Consider the following 17,827-nt stretch of genomic DNA (forward strand, 5'->3'; position numbering starts at 1 on the left):
CAGACCAGTCATATATAGTCTGATACAGTCACTAACTCCACGTTCAGACCAGTCATATATAGTCTGATACAGTCACTAACTCCATGTTCAGACCAGTCATATATAGTCTGATACAGTCACTAACTCCATGTTCAGACCAGTCATATATAGTCTGATACAGTCAGACCAGTCATATATAGTCTGATACAGTCAGACCAGTCATATATAGTCTGATACAGTCACTAACTCCATGTTCAGACCAGTCATATATAGTCTGATACAGTCACTAACTCCATGTTCAGACCAGTCATATATAGTCTGATACAGTCAGACCAGTCATATATAGTCTGATACAGTCACTAACTCCATGTTCAGACCAGTCATATATAGTCTGATACAGTCAGACCAGTCATATATAGTCTGATACAGTCACTAACTCCATGTTCAGACCAGTCATATATAGTCTGATACAGTCAGACCAGTCATATATAGTCTGATACAGTCACTAACTCCATGTCCAGACCAGTCATATAGTCTGATACAGTCACTAACTCCATGTCCAGACCAGTCATATAGTCTGATACAGTCAGACCAGTCATATATAGTCTGATACAGTCAGACCAGTCATATATAGTCTGATACAGTCACTAACTCCATGTTCAGACCAGTCATATATAGTCTGATACAGTCAGACCAGTCATATATAGTCTGATACAGTCACTAACTCCATGTTCAGACCAGTCATATATAGTCTGATACAGTCACTAACTCCATGTTCAGACCAGTCATATATAGTCTGATACAGTCAGACCAGTCATATATAGTCTGATACAGTCAGACCAGTCATATATAGTCTGATACAGTCACTAACTCCACGTTCAGACCAGTCATATATAGTCTGATACAGTCAGACCAGTCATATATAGTCTGATACAGTCAGACCAGTCATATATAGTCTGATACAGTCACTAACTCCATGCGTCTCAGACCAGTCATATATAGTCTGATACAGTCACTAACTCCATGTTCAGACCAGTCATATATAGTCTGATACAGTCAGACCAGTCATATAGTCTGATACAGTCACTAACTCCACGTTCAGACCAGTCATATCTGGTCCCAGCATAACATCCACTGTATTTAATACAATAACAAACTGACGGATAAGTTCAGCGATGGCCTTCTGTGTTCTCCTCTCCAGCTTCTCCAGCTTCTTCGCCACGTCTCGTTTCAAATCCCTTCAATCAGAAACAGGATATTAGACCACAACAACAAGGCATACGGAAATTAACCAAGAATTAGACTTGTTCTACTCTGAAGTATAACGTCTTAGTGAAAATGTCTTACCAGTCAGGCTTCCTGGGGGCTAGGTTGGCCAAATCCTACGGAGGAAATATGATCACATGTATTTAAAATGGTGGAAACTTAACATGAACACTAATCAAAACAGCAGGCTATCTACTAACTGATCACAGAGGGCTTTGCATATCTGAACTATTTAAAGATCACCAACTTACCACTTCTTCAATGACCGACTCTGGGCTTTGCATATCTGAACTATTTAAAGATCACCAACTTACCACTTCTTCAATGACCGACTCTGGGCTTTGCATATCTGAACTATTTAAAGATCACTAACTTACCACTTCTTCAATGACCGACTCTGGGCTTTGCATATCTGAACTATTTAAAGATCACTAACTTACCACTTCTTCAATGACCGACTCTGGGCTTTGCATATCTGAACTATTAAAGATCACTAACACCACTTCTTCAATGACCGACTCTGGGCTTTGCATATCTGAACTATTTAAAGATCACTAACTTACCACTTCTTCAATGACCGACTCTGGTTTCCCTGCATCTAGCTGCTCCTTCACTTTCTCCTCCACTGGAACAACACAAAGCATGTCTTATGTACAGCTGCATCTGTAGTAGTTACAGCACCAGTCAAAGGTTTAGACACATGACTCATTCAAGGTTTCTCTTTATTTTTACATTGTAGAATAATAGTGAAGACATCAAAACTATGAAATTACACATATGGAATCATGTAGTAACCAAAAAGTGATAAACAAATCTAAATATTTTTTAAAATGTTAGGTTCTTCAAAGTAGCCACCTTTTGCCTTGATGACAGCTTTGCATACTCTTGGCATTCTCTCAACCAGCTTCATCAGGCCCTTTGCCAACAGTCTTGGAGTTCCCACATATGCTGAGCAATTGTTGGCTGCTTTTCCTTCACTCTGCTGTCCAATTCATCCCAAACCATCTCAATTGGGTTGAGGTCAGTTGATTGTGAGCCAGGTCATCTGATGCAGCACTACATCACTCTCCTTCTTGAGTAAAATAGCCCTTACACAGCCTAGGGTGTGTTGGGTCATTGTCCTGTCGAGAAAAACAAATGATATTCCCCACTAAGCCCAAACCAGATGGGGTGGCGTATGGCTGCAGAATGCTGTTGTAGCCATGCTGGTTAAATGTGCCTTGAATTAAAAATAAATCACGGACAGTGTCACCAGCCAAAGCACCCCCTCCTCCTCCATGCTTCCATAGGCTGAGCCACACATCTTGAGAATCATCCGTTCACCTACTCCGTCTCAAAGACACGCGGTTGGAACCAAAAATCTCAAATTTGGACTCATCAGACCAAGGACAGATTTCCACCAGTCTAATGTCCACTGCTCGTGTTTCTTGGCCCAATCAAGTCTCTTCTTCTTATTGGTGTCCTTTAGTAGTGGTTTCTTTACAACAATTCGACCATGAAGGCCTGATTCACACAGTCTCCTCTGAACAGTTCATGTTGAGATGTATCCGTTACTTGAACTCTGAAGCATTTATTTGGGCTGCAATTTCTGAGGGTGGTAACTCTAATGAACTTATCCTCTGCAGCAGAGGTAACTCTGGGTCTTCCTTTCCTGTGGCGGTCCTCATGAGAGCCAGTTTCATCATAGCGCTTGATTGTCATTTCTCTTTGCTTATTTGAGTTGTTCTTGTCATAATATTGACTTGGTCTTTTACCAAATAGGGCTATCTTCTGTATACCACCCGACCATGTCACAACTGAATGTCTCAAACACACTAAGAAGGAAAGACAACCCACAACTTAACAAGGCAGACCTGTTAATTGAAACTGGCTCTTCAATGCCAAGAGTGTTCAAAGCTGTCATCAAGGCAAAGGGTGGCTACTTCGAATAATCTCAAATATAACATATATCTTCATTTGTTTAACACTTTTTTGGTTACTACATGATTCCGTAGGTGTTATTTTAAAGTTTTGTAGTATTCAGTATAAATAGTCAAAATAAAGAAAAATGAGTAGGTGTCCCCAAACTTTTGACTGGTACTGTATGTACTCAACATCCTCACCACAGCAGTGCCTTCCCCAAGCTATTCTCTGGAGATAACTCCTCATCACTTCAGATGTCTCACCTGAAACAGGCTTGGCCTTGGGCACCTGTCTCTCCTTCAGCTCTTCATCCTCTGGGGTGTAGTTCCTCAGCTTCAGCTCTCTACTCAACACAAAACATGGCTTTAGTGCTGTGCATTGCTTTATACCCATAAGCTATACCATAAACAGGTGTGTGAGAGAGAGAGTATGGTAAAGCACCAGGTGGTGGCAGTGTAGCCACATGTTTTAGGTCCTACTACAGAACCAGCTGAGGAGAGGAGACAGTCTACAGGCCTAAACTACATGTATTAGGTCCTACTACAGAACCAGCTGAGGAGAGGAGACAGTATACAGGCCTAAACCACATGTATTAGGTCCTACTACAGAACCAGCTGAGGAGAGGAGACAGTCTACAGGCCTAAACCACATGTATTAGGTCCTACTACAGAACCAGCTGAGGAGAGGAGACAGTCTACAGGCCTAAACCACATGTATTAGTGCCTACTACAGAACCAGCTGAGGAGAGGAGACAGTCTACAGGCCTAAACTACATGTATTAGGTCCTACTACAGAACCAGCTGAGGAGAGGAGACAGTCTACAGGCCTAAACCACATGTATTAGGTCCTACTACAGAACCAGCTGAGGAGGAGACAGTCTACAGGCCTAAACCACATGTATTAGGTCCTACTACAGAACCAGCTGAGGAGAGGAGACAGTCTACAGGCCTAAACCACATGTATTAGGTCCTACTACAGAACCAGCTGAGGAGAGGAGACAGTCTACAGGCCTAAACCACATGTATTAGGTCCTACTACAGAACCAGCTGAGGAGAGGAGACAGTCTACAGGCCTAAACCACATGTATTAGGTCCTACTACAGAACCAGCTGAGGAGAGGAGACAGTCTACAGGCCTAAACCAAACACAGCTACAGTTTGTCATCTCTGGAGGTTACTATACCAGTCAGGGAATAAGGCCTCCCTTTATTCTGCTGAACACATCTCATTAGTATTCTCCATCTGCTCAATGGGTCTGTCTCCAGCACAGCAGATAACAGCTGAGGAGAGAGCTGGTGTCCCACATGCTACGATAGATTGTCATCGATCATTTTTTAAAATGGTATTTTACCTTTATTTAACGAGGCAAGTCAGTTAAGAACAAATTCTTATTTTCAATGACGGCCTGGGAACAGTGGGTTAACTGCCTGTTCAGGGGCAGAACGACAGATTTGTACCTTGTCAGCTCGGGGATTTGAACTTGCAACCTTTCGGTTACTAGTCCAACGCTCTAACCACTAGGCTACCCTGCCGCCCCAAGGGCCCTCTTGGTGGAATTCTTAGCGAGCTTGGATGACATCTCTGTAGGATAGACGGTTTGAGCCCAAAGACAGGAGAAAACCTAACCTTCAATGTATGCATCCCAAATCACCCTATTCTCTATATAGGGCCCTGGTCAAGAGTAGTGCACTATATAGGAAATAGTGCACTATTGGGAACACAGCCTGAGAACATGACTTTGAATAGGGATTCCTCCAGAGGGAGTGAACAGTGATTGGAGCATGGATCAGTGTTGAAAGGGGGACACCTAGTCAGTTGTACAACTGAATGCCTTCAACTGAAATGTGTCTTCTGCATTTAACCATCTGAATCAGAGAGGTGCAGAGGGCTGCCTTAAACATCCACGTCTTCGGCGCCCGGGGAACACTGGGTTAACTGCCTTGTTCAGGGGCAGAGCAATAGATTTTAACCTCGTCAGCTCTGGGATTCGATCCAGCAACCTTTCGGTTACTGGCCCATCGCTCTAACCACTAGTTGAGATATAGGCTATAAGGTAGCTGGAGGAGATAGCAGAGAGTCTGTTGGGGATAGGTCTGAGTGTTGAGATGTAGGCTAGGTTAGTTGGAGGAGACAGGGATAGGTCTGGGTGTTGAGATGTAGGCTAGGTTAGCTGGAGGAGACAGGGATAGGTCTGAGTGTTGAGATGTAGGCTAGGTTAGCTGGAGGAGACAGGGATAGGTCTGGGTGTTGAGATGTAGGCTAGGTTAGCTGGAGAAGACAGGGATAGGTCTGGGTGTTGAGATGTAGGCTAGGTTAGCTGGAGGAGACAGGGATAGGTCTGGGTGTTGAGATGTAGGCTAGGTTAGCTGGAGGAGACAGGGATAGGTCTGGGTGTCAGATGTAGGCTAGGTTAGCTGGAGGAGACAGGGATAGGTCTGGGTGTTGAGATGTAGGCTAGGTTAGCTGGAGGAGACAGGGATAGGTCTGGGTGTTGAGATGTAGGCTAGGTTAGCTGGAGGAGACAGGGATAGGCAGAGGGCCTGTTGGGGATAGGTCTGGGTGTTGAGATGAAGAAGCAGCCAGAGAGACAGGGATAGGGTCTGGGAAAAGAGATGTAGGCCAGGGTTAGTTGGAGGAGACAGGGATAGGTCTGGGTGTTGAGATGCAGGCCAGGCTAGCTGGAGTGGAGACAGCAGAGGGCCTGTTGAGATAGGTCTGGGGTGTTGAGATGTAGGCTAGGTTAGTTGGAGGAGACAGGGATAGGTCTGTGTTGAGATGTAGGCTAGGTTAGCTGAGGAGACAGAAGAGATATTTGTTGGGGATAGTCTGGGTGTTGAGATGTAGGCTAGGGTTAGCTGGAGGAGACAGGGATAGGTCTGGGTGTTGAGATGTAGGCTAGGTTAGCTGGAGGAGACAGCAGAGAGCCTGTTGGGGTGAGGCATCTATCAGAGTTAGCAGTCAACCAACAGGCAGGTCAATACTTGTGGATCCAGGCTGGGAATGCTGACATACTCTGGTCCACCACAGCTCAAAGCAGTCAGCTCAGAGCTACACAGTGCATTCGAAATGTATTCAGATCCCTTGACATTTTCCACTTTGTTACGTTACAGCCTTATTCTAAAATTGATCAAGTAATTGTTTTCCCTCATCAACCTACACACAATTCCCCGTAATGACAAAGCGAAAAACAGGTTCGCAAATATATTAAGAATTAAAAACAGAAATACCTTATGTAAGTATTCAGAACCTTTGCTGTTAAACTCTAAATTGATCTCAGGTGCATCCTGTTTCCATGGATCATCCTTCAGATGTCTCTACAACTTGATTGGAGTCCACCTGTGGTAAATTCAACTGATTGGACATGGAAGGGAACACACCTGTCTATATAAGGTCCCACAGTTGACAGTGCATGTCAGAGCAAAAACCAAGCCATGCGGTCGATGTAATTGTCCGTAAAGCTCCGAGACAGGATTGTGTCGAGGCACAGATCTGGGGAAAGGTACCAAAACATTTCTGCATTGGAGGTCCCCAAGAACACACTGGACCTCCATCATTCTTAAAATTGAAGCAGTTTGGAACCACCAAGACTCTTCCTAGAGCTGGCCGCCCGGCCAAATTGAACAATCAGGGAGAAGGGCCTTGGTCAGGAGGTGACCAAGAACCCGATGGTCACTCTGACAGAGCTCCATAGTTCCTCTGTGAAGATGGGAGAACCTTCCCGAAGGACAACCATCTCTGCAGCACTCCACCAATCAGGTATTTATGGTAGAGTGGCCAGACAGAAGCCACTCCTTAGTAAAAGGCACAAGACAGCCCGCTTGGAGTTTGCCAAAGGCACCAAAGGACTCAGACCATGAGAAACAAGAGTGCCTGAATACTCAAGCGTCACTTCTGGAGGAACCCTGGCACCATCCCTACGGTGAAGCATGGTGGTGGCAGCATCAGGCTGTGGGGATGTTTTTCAGCGGCAGGGACTGGAAGACTAGTCAGGATCGAGGGAAGATGAACAGAGCAAAGTACAGAGAGATTCTTGATGAAAACCTGCTGGAGAGAACTCAGGACCCCAGACTGGGGGCGAAGGTTCACCTTCCAACAGGACAACGAAGGAGTGGTTTGGGGACAAGTCTCTGAATGTCCTTGAGTGGCCCAGCCAGAGCCCAGACTTGAACCTGATCAACATCTCTGGAGAGACCTGAAAATAGCTGTGCAGCGACGCTACCCATCCAACCGGACAGAGCTTGATAGGATCTGCAGAGAAGAATAGGAGAAACTCACCAAATACAGGTGTGTCAAGCTTGTAACATCATATCCAAGAAGACTTGAGGCTGTAATCGCTGCCAAAGGTGCTTCAACAAAGTACTGAGTAAAGGGTCTGAATACTTATGCAAAACATGATATTTCCGTTTTTTCCTTTTAATAAACTTACCAACATTTCTTCAAACCTGTTTTTGCCTTGTCATTATGGGGTATTGTAAGCTGATAAATTGGTAAAAATAAATAAATAAAACCTTAAGAAAAGGCTGTAATGTAATAAAATGTGGAAAAGTCAAGGGGTCTGAATACTTTCAGAATGCACTGTACTTTCCATGGACCTACAGTAGCGTAGCAGTAACCTATAGACTGGCCCTAGTTGTCAGAACATGGGAGAAAACAGAACTGTTCACAATCAGCCTACATGAAAGCAACAGGAAGTCATGGAGGACAACCACGTCTGCTGCATTACAGCCATCTTGGTCTTTCGCTGTTCTGCAATCTGAGCTCCCATGCAATTTTAATAACTACATAGCTGGTCACAAGATATTGTCTCAGAAGACTAACAGAGGGGTGGAAAAAAACATGTTGCAAGTAGCAAAGTGTTTGTACCCAGCGTCCATACCACGGCCAGTACTGTTCCACTCTCTTCAGAAGTACTTCCTGAGTTTGACCCACAAAACAAAACACACAAACCCAGGCTGGCTGCATCCCACACGGCACCCATAGGGATCTTATCAAAAGCAGTGCACTAAATAGGGCATAGTGTGTCATTTGGAACGCAGTAGAGGGATTTGCAATGGCCAGCCTGTGAGTGCACTGCCAGCCCAGTGCTGCCTGGACTATCATTAAACATAAACAATGGAAAAAAAGAGTCTGTCGTGTGGGAGGAAGAGAGATGGCTGCTTTTGTTCCTGCAGCTGACTGGGCTCTGTGTTTCAGCTGCAGGATATTTGTGCAGCTATTGTTTAACACAGGACAACTACTCCAGCCCAGAGTAAACACTGAACACAGGACACCTGACTGGGAGGATGAGGTGCATTGGGAGACCTTGGTCTAATTCACGATAGGCACCCATCTGGAACAAAAAACTGACTGATTACCTGAAGGACAACCTGAAATTGTCCAACATGAAATGCTTGTTTTTGTTTTCCGTACTAATGAAAAGGAGAAACTAACCTGTGTCGCTCCTCTTCAGCTTCCTCCTCGGCCCGGTCCCTCTTCCTGTCTGGTTCCCCGTCCTCTCCATCTCTCACCTGTCAGGTGACAAACACCGGGCTATTAAAAGGTGACAAAACACCGGGCTACTGAGGTGACAAAACACCGGGCTACTGAGGTGACAAAACACCGGGCTACTGAGGTGACAAAACACCGGGCTACTGAGGTGACAAAACACCGGGCTACTGAGGTGACAAAACACCGGGCTACTGAGGTGACAAAACACCGGGCAAAACACCGGGCTACTGAGGTGACAAAACACCGGGCTACTGAGGTGACAAAACACTGGGTAACAGTGGGCATTTAGCAGAGCTGTTAGCAGCACTGCTACTAAAATCATGGCCGCCACTGCAAAATAATTTAAATAAATAATTATGTACTTTTTAGGATGGTCAAATGTTTTCAATGTAAACTTAAAATCACTAAAACCAGATATAAAGTATGTAGAAAAGATAAATGGACCTAATATATATATTATATGTACACTACCATTCAAAAGTTTAGGGTCACTTAGAAATGTCCTTCTTTTGAAAGAAAAGTACATTTTTGTCCATTAAAGTATCAAATTGATCAGAAATACAGTGTAGACATTGTTAATGTTGTTAATGACTAATGTAGCTGGAAACAGCTGATTTTAAAAAAATGGAGTTTCTACATAGGCCCATTATCAGCAACCATCACTCCTGTGTTCCAATGGCACGTTGTGTTAACTAATCCAAGTTTATCATTTGAAAAGGCTATTTGATCATTAGAAAACCCTTTTGCAATTATGTTAGCACATCTGAAAACTGTTGTTTGATTAAAGAAGCAATAAAACTGTCCTTTAGACTAGTTGAGTATCTGGAGCATCAGCATGTGGGTTTGATTACAGGCTCAAAATGGCGTGAAACAAAGGACTTTCTTCTGAAACTCGTCAGTCTATTCTTGTTCTGAGAAATGAAGGCTATTCCATGCGAGAAATTGCCAAGAAACTGAAGATCTCTTACAATGCTGTGTACTACTCCCTTCACAGTACAGCGCAAACTGACTCGAACCAGAATAGAAAGAGGAGTGGGAGGCCCCGGTGCACAGAGGACAAGTACATTAGAGTGTCTAGTTTGAGAAACTGTCCTCAACTGGAGGCTTCATTAAATAGTACCCGGAAAAACACCAGTCTCAACGTCAACAGTGAAGAGCGACTCCGGGATGCTGGCCTTCTAGGCAGAGTTGCAAAGAAAAGCCATATCTCAGACTGGCCAATAAAAAGAAAATATTAAGATGGGCAAAACAACAGACACTGGACAGAGGAATATTGGAAAAAAGTGTTAAGTCTAAGTTTGAGGTGTTTGGATCACAAAGAAGAACATTCATGAGACCCAGAAAAAATGGTAGAGAAGTGCTTGACGCCATCTGTCAAGCATGGTGGAGAGCAATGTGATGGTCTGGGGGTGCGTTGGTGGTGGTAAAGTGGGGGATTTGTACGGGGTAAAGGGATCTTGAAGATGGAATCGCTCCATTTTACAACGTCCCGTACACAGCACTTAATGGAGCCAATTTCCTCCTTCAACAGGACAATGACCCAAAGCACAACTCAAAACTATGCAATAACCATTAAGGAAGAAGCAGTCCGCTGGTATTCTGTCTGTAATGGAGTGGCCAGCAGTCACTGGATCTCAACCCTATTGAGCTGTTGTGGGAGCAGCTTGACCGTATAAGAAGTACCCATCAAGCCAATCCAACTTGTGGGAGGTGCTTCAGGAAGCATGGGGTGAAATCTCTTCAGATGACCTTAAATTGACAACTAGAATGCCAAAGGTCTGCAAGGCTGTTATTGCTCCAAATGGAGGATTCTTTAACAAAAGCAAAAGTTTGAAGGACACTATTATTATAATTAAAAACAAAAACATTATTTATAACCTTGTCAACATCTTGACTATATTTCCTATTCATTTTGCAACTAATTCATGTATGTTTTCATGGAAAACAAGGACATGTCTAAGTGACGCCAAACGTTTGAACAGTAGTATGTATGTATGTATGGATGTACAGTGGGGCAAAAAAGTATTTAGTCAGCCACCAATTGTGCAAGTTCTCCCACTTAAAAAGATGAGAGAGGCCTGTAATTTTCATCATAGGTACACTTCAACTATGACAGACACAATGAGAAAAAAAAATCCAGAAAATCACATTGTAGGATTTAATGAATTTATTTGCAAATTAAGGTGAAAAATAAGTATTCATGTGACAAATACTGCCACAAGACAGGAGTTAGTACAATTAGCCAGGCCACAAGACAGGAGTCAGTACAACTAGCCAGGCCACAAGACAGGAGTCAGTACAACTAGCCAGGCCACAAGGCAGGAGTCAGTACAACTAGCCAGGCCACAAGACAGGAGTCAGTACAACTAGCCAGGCCACAAGGCAGGAGTCAGTACAACTAGCCAGGCCACAAGGCAGGAGTCAGTACAACTAGCCAGGCCACAAGACAGCCACAAGGCCACAGGCAGTCAGTACAACTAGCCAGGCCACAAGACAGGCGTCAGTACAACTAGCCAGACCACAAGACAGGAGTCAGTACAACTAGCCAGGCCACAAGACAGGAGTCAGTACAACTAGCCAGGCCACAAGACAGGAGTCAGTACAACTAGCCAGGCCACAAGACAGGAGTCAGTACAACTAACCAGGCCACAAGACAGGAGTCAGTACAACTAGCCAGGCCACAAGACAGGAGTCAGTACAACTAGCCAGGCCACAAGACAGGAGTCAGTACAACTAGCCAGGCCACAAGGCAGGAGTCAGTACAACTAACCAGGCCACAAGGCAGGAGTCAGTACAACTAGCCAGGCCACAAGACAGGAGTCAGTACAACTAACCAGGCCACAAGACAGAGTTAGTGGTTCCCTGTATGAAAACATGTCACCATAAAACATACACATGTAAACAAAAAGAAGAAGTGATGTTTTTTAAATTTTTATATCAGACGGTTGTTGACCGTGACCCAAGTCACAAAGCATAACAATGAGGACTAGCAGGCCTCCTCCCAGTCCTGCATTTTCCTGGAGAGGCTTCCTGTCCACCAGCTGGAACAATCAAAACGGACTCATTCTCCAGTACAGTACAACAATCACATGCTGCAGGAATGTCAACAGCCGTTCATCAAGAATAGCCAGGCTGCTGGGACAAGCCCACTACGGGGCTGTCACTGGCTGGCTCAGCCAAACAGACTGAAGGACATTCCCCGATTGTGTTGCAAATGGCCACCTATTCAACAGAGCCCCGGTCAAAAGTAGTGCACTATATAGGGCGTAGGGTGCCATTTGGGAGGGAGACCAAGTCTTAACGGCCAAAACTGTGGCTTGCTTGAACAACAACAGATGTAGTGTCATTTGGAGGACGTTTGCTGCAGTAGAACAAAATACCAATGTAAACAAAGGGCCGGAGGGTCAAGGAGGAAGATGTAAAGTGGACTTTGGTTGTGTTGGTCGCACTCACACACACTGGTAGACTACATACAGTGTGTGTGTGTGTGTGTGTGTGTGTGTGTGTGTGTGTGTGTGTGTGTGTGTGTGTGTGTGTGTGTGTGTGTGTGTGTGTGTGTGTGTGTGTGTGTGTGTGTGTGTGCGCGTGTGTGTAACTGATAAAAATCCAAACTCTTTTAGGCGAGGGGCCTATCCCTAGTAGGGAAACACTGGTGCCGTATTATGTAGCTATAAGTTGAGGAGCCATGATGACTAGCTAAATGTCGAGGGGCCATACTGAACAGAGCATCTGCCAGCTAGCTAGCTACAAAGAAAAAATGTGTGATGATATAAAATGCATTGTAGGATACAAATGGGATCATCCCACGGAGTTCTCACTACCTAAGAGCTCCATCTTGAATCACTGCTGAGACGCCCTCTAGTTTGGGACCGTATCAACAGAGGAACGCCCAACTGGGTTCTGTTATATGGAGGCGGAGTTGAGGTGATATCTGGTCGCGGATTGGGTAGAACAACAACATGTAGTCACCATCAGTCAATTGTAGTAAAAAATGTTCCATTCTGAAAAGGCTGTTACATTCTGTTACCTATGTTAGTCCTGTACAACTACAGTCCTTCTGCAGGGTGATGAGGTGTATACCTTCAATACAAACTTGACATTTTTTGTCGTACTATGCAAACTGAGATTCAATTAGGCTATCCGGGATCCTCAGGACGTCCCTACCCTAAACCCTAACCATTTAAAAAGTTCAGTTCAAAATGGGGACCCAATGGACCCAATTGAATCTTAGCTTACATAGTACGAGCAACGAGGGAAAAGTCGGTTTAAAGTATGAATTTCATCACCCGGCAGAAGGAATGTGGTTGTACATAGAGACTAACATATTAGAGACTAACATAGGGACTAACATATTAGAGACTAACATAGGGACTAACATATTAGAGACTAACATAGGGACTAACATATTAGAGACTAACATAGGGACTAACATATTAGAGACTAACATAGGGACTAACATATTAGAGACTTAACATAGGGACTAACATATTAGAGTAAAACCAAATGCATGCTTTTCAACCGATCGCTGCCTGCACCCGCATGCCCGACTAGCATCACCACCCTGGATGGTTCCGACCTTGAATATGTGGACATCTATAAGTACCTAGGTGTCTGGCTAGACTGCAAACTCTCCTTCCAGACCCACATCAAACATCTCCAATCGAAAATCAAATCAAGAGTCGGCTTTCTATTCCGCAACAAAGCCTCCTTCACTCACGCTGCCAAGCTTACCCTAGTAAAACTGACTATCCTACCGATCCTCGACTTCGGCGATGTCATCTACAAAATGGATTCCAACACTCTACTCAGCAAACTGGATGCAGTCTATCACAGTGCCATCCGTTTTGTCACTAAAGCACCTTATACCACCCACCACTGCGACTTGTATGCTCTAGTCGGCTGGCCCTCACTACATATTCGTCACCAGACCCACTGGCTCAGGTCATCTACAAGTCCATGCTAGGTAAAGCTCCGCCTTATCTCAGTTCACTGGTCACGATGGCAACACCCATCCGTAGCACGCGCTCCAGCAGGTGTATCTCACTGATCATCCCTAAAGCCAACACATCATTTGGCCGCCTTTCGTTCAGTACTCTGCTGCCTGTGACTGGAGCAATTGCAAAAAAAAAAAAAAAAATAGCTGAAGTTGGAGACTTTATCTCCCTCACCAACTTCAAACATCAGCTATCCGAGCAGCTAACCGATCGCTGCAGCTGTACATAGTCTATAGGAAAATAGCCCACCCATTTTCACCTACCTCATTCCCATACTGTTTTTATACTGTTTTTATTTATTTATTTTTCTGCTCTTTTGCACACCAATATCTCTACCTGTACATGACCATCTGATCATTTATCACTCAGTGTTAATCTGCAAAACTGTATTATTCGCCTACCTCCTCAAGCCTTTTGCACACATTGTATATAGACTGCCCATTTTTTCTACTGTGTTATTGACTTGTTAATTGTTTATTCCATGTGTAACTCTGTGTTGTCTGTTCACACTGCTATGCTTTATCTTGGCCAGGTCGCAGTTGCAAATGAGAACTTGTTCTCAACTAGCCTACCTGGTTAAATAAAGGTGAAATAAAATAAAAATAAAATAAAGAGACTAACATAGGGACATGTAAGGGTTTTCAGCATTGACACTTTTACAAGAATTGACTGATGGTGGCTCAATGTTGTTAAATCAATTTGTCACATGACTGGTAAACATCCTAGACCCACTTCCATTTGCTTACCACCCCAATAATCTACAGACAATGCCATCGCACTGCCCTATCCCATCTGGACAAGAGGAATACCTATGTCAGACCACTCATTGGCTATAGCTCAGCCTTCAACATCATAGTACCCTTTAAGCTCATCATTAAGCCCGGGCCCTGGGTCTGATCACGGCCCTGTGCAACTGGTTCTTGGCCGCCCCCAGGTGGTGAAGGTAGGAAACACCACTTCACTGATCCTTAACACAGGGGCCCCACAAGGGTGCGTACTCAGCCCCCTCCTGTACTACCTGTTCACCCTACTGCGTGGCCATGCACGCCTCCAACTCAATCATCAAGTTTGCAGACGTCAACAGTAGTAGACCTGACTACCAACAATGACGAGACCGCCTACAGGGAGGAAGTGAGGACCCTGGCGGGGTGGTGCCAAGATAATATAACCACTCCCTCAAGAAAACGAAGGAACTGATCACAGACTTCAGGAAACAGCAGAGGTGCACGCCCCTATCCATATCGACTGGACCGCAGTGGAGAAGGTGGAAAGCTTCAAGTTCCTTGGCTTCAAGTTGCAAATCTCCAAGTTGCTTAACTTGGGGCGGCAGGTAGCCTAGTGATTAGAGCGTTGTACTAGTAACTGAAAAGTTGCTGACGAGGTAAAGTCTGTTGTTCTGCCCCTGAACAAGGCAGTTAACCCACTGTTCATAGGCCGTCATTGAAAATAAAAATTTGTTCCTAACTGATTTGCCTAGATAAATAAGATTTATTTTAAATAACAATAAAAATACATCACTGACAATCTGAAATGGTCCACCCATGCAGACAGTGTGGTGATGAAGGCACAGCAGCGCCTCTTCAATCTCAGGAGGCTGAAGAAATGTAGCTTGGCCCCTAAGACTCTCAGAACCTTTTACATATGCACAATTGAGAGCATTATGTCGGGCTGTATCACCGCCTGATACGGCAACTGCACCGCCCACCACCACAGGGCTCTCCAGAGGGTGGTGAGGTCTGCCCAACGCTTCACCTGGGGCACACTACCTGCCCTCCAGAACATCTACAGCACCCGATGTTACAGGAAGGCCAAAAATATCATCAAGGACATCAACCACCCGAGCCACTGCCTGTTCACCCCGCTATCATCCAGAAGGCGAGGTCAGAACAGGCGCATCAAAGCTGGGCCCGAGAGACTAAAAAAGCTTATATCTCAAGGCCATCAGACTATTAAATAGCCATCACTACCCTTACTCAACCCTGCACCTTAGAGGCTGCTGCCCTATATATATAGACATGGACACATTGGCCACTTTAATCATGGAACACTATTCACTTTAATAATGTTTACACACTGCTTTACTCATCTCATATGTGTATATTGTATTCTATTCTACTGTATTTTAGTCAATGCCATGCCGACATTGCTCGTCCTAATATTTATATATTTCTTAATTCCATTCTTACTTTTAGGTTGTGTGTATTGTTGTGAATTGTTAGATACTACCTGTTGGAGCTAGGATCACAAGCATTTTGCTACACCTGCAATAACATCTGCTAAATATGTGTTTCAATACAATTTGATGGTTCCAGACTTGGTGCATTGGTACCGCTTGCAGTGCGGTAGCAGAGAACAGTCTATGACTTGGAGTGGTCTGACAATTTTTAGGGGCTTCCTCCGACACCGCCTGGTATAGAGGTCCTGAATGGCAGGAAGCTCGGCTCCAGTGATGTACTGGGCCATATACGCAATACCCTCTGTAGCTCTTAGAGATGTGGACTACAGCTCTGTCAAAATGAATGGGGGTGTACTTGGCCCTTCTGTTTCCTGTAGTACACGATCAGCTCCTTTGTCTTGCTGACATGCAGGGAGCGGTTGTTGTCCTGGCACCACACACTGTCAGGTCTCTGACCTCCTCCTATAGGCTGTCTCATAGTCGTAGGTGATCATCTGCCGTGTCATCAGCAAACTTAATGATGGAATTGGAGTCGTGCTTGCCACGCAGTTGTGGGTGAACAGGGAGTACAAGGGGACTAAGCATGCACCCTGAGGGCCCCGAGTTGAGAGTCAGCGTGGTGGATGTGTTGTCTACTCTCACCATCTGGGGGCGGCCCGTCCAGGAAGTCCAGGATCAGTTGCAGGTGTTAAGTTCCAGGATCCTTAGCTTAGTGATGAGCTTGGAGGGCACTATGGATGTTAAAGACGCTGCACTGTGACATTAGTCAATGTATTCTCACATGAACAGACTCGTCATCTGTGGATCTGTTGGGGCGGTATGCGGTATGGAGTGGGTCCAGGGTGTCTGGGATGATGGTGTTGATGTGAGCCATGACCAGCCTTTCAAAAAACATATCATGGCTACAGATGTGCTTACTAAGGGGCAATAGTCATTTAGACAGGTTGTTGCTGGGGACGATGGTCATTTAGACAGGTTTTGCTGCTGGGCGATGGTCATTTAGACAGGTTGTTGGGCGATGGTCATTTAGACAGGTTGTTACTTGGGGGCGATGGTCATTTAGACAGGCTGTTACTTGGGGCGATGGTCATTTAGACAGGCTGTTACTTGGGGCGATGGTCATTGGGTGAGCTGTTGCTTGGGCGATAGTCATTTAGACAGGCTGTTGCTTGCAAATCCCATGACCAGTTATCAAAACAACCCAGCGAGAATAAAGTTGAGAATTCTCAGCTAATATCAACAGTCGATTAATGAACTAACATGTTTGAGTAAATTATCCCATCATAGCTAGCTAGCTAATTTCACCATCAGTTCACAACTAGCATAGCAAGCTAAAAATACAGACGGCTAGTTAGCTAGCCTGAGTAGTTATCTAACTAGTTAACCATATGAATCTGTTATTTGAGCTTCCAGTTAATCCGTTCTGCTGGCTAACGTTATCTAGCTGTGTACATTTCAAACAGATGTCCAGAGCAATGCTGTGTGTAACTGGCTCACTGTTCTTTCCATCAGCTAGCTAACGTTACCTAGCTAACTCAAACAGCAGGTAGCGAGCTAGCTGAATTTATGTTTGTACTGTTTACACCACAGACATTGTTATTGCTGGGTGATACTCACTTGAAGTTGTCGAGCCTCTCAAAGCTTTAAGTCTTTCTTTCCTTTTTAATGCTTGTTCCTGCAGTGAACCAACCGACTGCTCCATTTTTGTTTCACGTTGTGTTGTCGTGGTTCGGAAATCGATTCATAGGACTAACACTAGTGGCACTCTCAAAGGTTGGCAGCAGTCTTGACGCATCGATTCATGGCCTGAATATCACGAACAAATAGGCAGGCTACTGGGGCCTACTGTATTAAATGATGTGCAAAATGATAACACACTAATATCATAAGAATATCTTATAAAATATGTATTTTTAAACCTATGCACTTCCTAGAGAAAAGTAGAAAGGCAAAATTATATCAAATTATAAGGCTGAAAAGCCTGCACAATCTTACAAGGACATCATGATCAACAATCAGGCCTCT

General features: G+C 44.5%; 1 pseudogene; it reads right to left on the bottom strand.

The window, feature by feature from the left end:
- LOC124019592 overlaps window positions 1–17,504 on the bottom strand; it is an 18,035-nt pseudogene extending 531 nt beyond the window's left edge.
- Window positions 17,505–17,827: the final 323 nt, after the last annotated feature.

The sequence above is a fragment of the Oncorhynchus gorbuscha genome, unplaced genomic scaffold (assembly GCF_021184085.1).
Source record: "Oncorhynchus gorbuscha isolate QuinsamMale2020 ecotype Even-year unplaced genomic scaffold, OgorEven_v1.0 Un_scaffold_634, whole genome shotgun sequence".
Taxonomy (NCBI): Eukaryota; Metazoa; Chordata; class Actinopteri; order Salmoniformes; family Salmonidae; genus Oncorhynchus; species Oncorhynchus gorbuscha.